The 3,140-nt window shown below is 58.7% G+C and overlaps 1 pseudogene; it reads right to left on the bottom strand.

The window, feature by feature from the left end:
* Positions 1 to 3,140, bottom strand: part of LOC119588148 — a 19,090-nt pseudogene that overhangs the window by 1,954 nt on the left and 13,996 nt on the right.

Genomic DNA, 3,140 nt, shown 5'->3' with positions numbered 1-3,140 from the left:
CACCGGAGATCTGGATCTTGATGATGACGGAGTCTGGCCGAGCTCGGTTCTCTGCGGTGAGGCGGTAGCTGCCGGTGTCCAGGTGGTTGACATCGCGCATGGTGAGGATGGCGTGGCGCTGCTGCGGTCTCGACGGCAGTAGTGGCCGCCGACTCGATGGTTCGCCCTCGCGGCTGCATGTAATCCTCGGCCGCGGGTTGCCGATGAAAGGAATCTTGATGACGGCGTTCTCGCCCTTGTCGAAGAAGGCGGTGTCGCGGAACCTGGGCGGCACGTTGATCTTGGGCGCCACTGCGAGGAACACAAGACAGGTTAGAGCCGGCTGAAAGCGTTCTTTAAAAGCTGTATGATATCGTTATCATAATATACTATATGTGTATTAACCTTTCCACGCAACAATGCATAATGTACGGTGTACTGATATATGACTTACGTTTGATGGTGACTTCAGCCTTGGTTGCTCCTGATGCCACCGACGTTCTGGGCGCGGCACATGTACTCGTCCTCGTCCTCGCCGTACACGTCGTGCACAGTCAGGGAGTAGCTATCGCCGTCGCGGGTCATGGCATACTTAGCGCTGTTGCACAGCTCTCGCATGCCTTGAACAGGAGATAGTTGGCTTTGGCTTGCCCTGGATCTGGCAGGTGAGCGTGGCGCTCCTGTGCTGCAGAGCCATGACAGAGCGCAGAGGAGTAACGATGACAGGCGGAGTGGCCGCGTTGGGATCCTTGATCCTGACGGAGGTGGAGCACACGGAGGGCTCGGACATGCCGGCCTCGTTCTCGGCGAAGACGCGGAACTCGTACTGCCTGTCCTCGATGAGGTTGGACACGTTAACCTGCGTGGCGGGGCAGATGTACTGGTTGACCATCGTCCAGATGTTGGAGCCGACCTCGCGCTTCTCGATCCAGTAACCCTTGATGCGGGAGCCGCCGTCGTGCTCGGGCTTGTCCATTCCAGGTGCACGAAGTCGCCGCCCACCTCGGTGACGTTGGGTGTGCGGGAGGCGAGGCGGGTCGTAGGGCGCCTTGGCCTTGATGGGATTGACTCCCGTCAGGGCGGGCCCATGCCGTTCTCGTTGACGGCCATGACGCGGAACAGGTACTCTGGCCTCAGTGAGACCCTGCACGGTGAAGGCACATTCTCTGCAGAAGGAGTTGATCGTGATCCAGTTGTTGTACGTGATGTCCTTGCGCTCAACCACGTAGTGTGTGATGGGCAGGCCGCCGTCGTAGACTGGTGGGCGCCATGAGAGGCTGCACATGTGGCGGCTGATGTCAGTAACGTCCAGAGGAGCAGATGGAGCGCCAGGTACGCCAGTGATGTACACGGTGAAGTTGCCTGAACAATGCCAGAGTCATTCTTAACTGTGAGTGTGTACTGACCAGCATCCTCCTTGACAACTTCTCTGATGAAGATGATGATGAATTCATCAAAGACAGTGAATTTAAGGCGCTGCGATTCTGCATGGGCTCGCCGTTGTGGGTAAGACTGACATCGAGAGGCAGATCTCCGCTGAAGTAGATCTTGATCTTGGTGTTGTCTCCCTCAGGCAGGTACAGGGAATCGTGCATCTGCGTGATGCGCGGAGGGTTGCCGATCTGACGTGGGCGATGGTGGTGGCTTGACCGGCGTCGTTGGCGGCCACGCAGGCGTAGTCGCCCTCGTCGACCTCCCACATGTCGGAGATGATGAGCCTGAACCTTCCGTCCTTGTCCTCGGCGCTGATGCGGCCTCCGAGAGTGACCTCGCGGCCGTTCCTCAGCCAGCGAGCCTTTGGCGTCGGCTTGCCCTCGGCCTCGCACTCCAGGGTGATGGACTTGTGCAGGGCGACGGCGGTGTTGTGCAGGTTCTTGATGAAGAACGGCTTCTCTCCGGGAGCTGCCTCGCGGATCTTGACGGGCGGGCCGCTCTGTGACGGGTCAGACTTGCCTGCAGCGTTGATGGCGTAGACGCGGAATTCGACGTCGCTGCTTCGGTGAGATTGGTGACGGGTGTACTGAGTGTCGACCACATTGTAGTCGTTGCATTCATCCAGATGCTGCCAATCTCACGCTTCTCGATCATGTAGCCAGTGATGCGCGATCCACCGTCGCTCTGCGGCACGGTCCAGGTGAGATCCACGTAGTTCTTGCGATCTTGGTGACCACAGAGTGCCTGGTGGCGACGGGACGGAGTACTTGCCTTCATCTTGATCTTCTTGCTCGGCGGCGAGTACTTGCTGTATCCTGCGGCATTCATGCCTTCACGCGGAACTCGTACTGTGGTAACCAGGAGAGAGTGCACGTGTAAGTGTTCTCCTTAACCAGGAAGTCGTTGGCTGCGGACCAATTGGTGTCTGTGACGTCGCGGTACTCCACCTTGTAGCCCTGGATCTTGGCGCCGCCATCGGAGTCGGACGATCCAGGTCAGGACAGCAGAGTTGACATCGTGATCCAGAATGTTGGGGCGGCCAGGAGGATCGGCACAGTGAGGGGAACTTGGCCGTGATGGGGTCCGTGGTCTCCAAGGGATCGGAGAGGCCGTACTGGTTCTCCGCACGGATGCGGAACATGTACTGCCTGTTCGGCTCCAGTCCCATCATGTCGTAATGGCAGTTGCGGACGAAGGCCGAGACTTGACCCACATGCCTGAGTTGCGGGTCGAGGCGCTCCACCTGGTAGTTGGTGACGGGCGAGCCGCCGTCGTCCATCGGAGGACGCCAAGCCAGGGAGCAGGTGTCCGGCGTGATGTCCGAGACCTCCAGAGGACCCTGAGGAGGCGATGGCCTGTCCACCACGTTGACCTTGCAGGAGCCGGAGTCAGCGCCCTCGGTGTTGGTCAGCTTCACAGTATACTTGCCAATGTCAGAGCGCTTGGCACTCTTGTTGACAAAGATAGTGGAGGAGGAGCCTGTGTCCATCTGGAAGTGGACCCTCTCGTCGGGAATGACCTCGTTGGGGCCGATCCACCACTGCACCTTGGGCTGTGGCGACGCGATGAACGGCACGGTGATCGTGAACTCCTCGCCGGCAATCACGGTCATGTCACGGATGCTGAGGTCAGATGTGATCTTAGGAGCACCTGGAGGGGGAGGAGACAAGTCACGTAAGGCGCAAAGTCCTGTATGTTCATAAGGTAGTTGTTAGAACTCTACATTA

This window comes from Penaeus monodon, chromosome 23, assembly GCF_015228065.2.
Source record: "Penaeus monodon isolate SGIC_2016 chromosome 23, NSTDA_Pmon_1, whole genome shotgun sequence".
Classification (NCBI taxonomy): domain Eukaryota; kingdom Metazoa; phylum Arthropoda; class Malacostraca; order Decapoda; family Penaeidae; genus Penaeus; species Penaeus monodon.
This window is presented reverse-complemented; position numbering and strand designations above follow the sequence as displayed.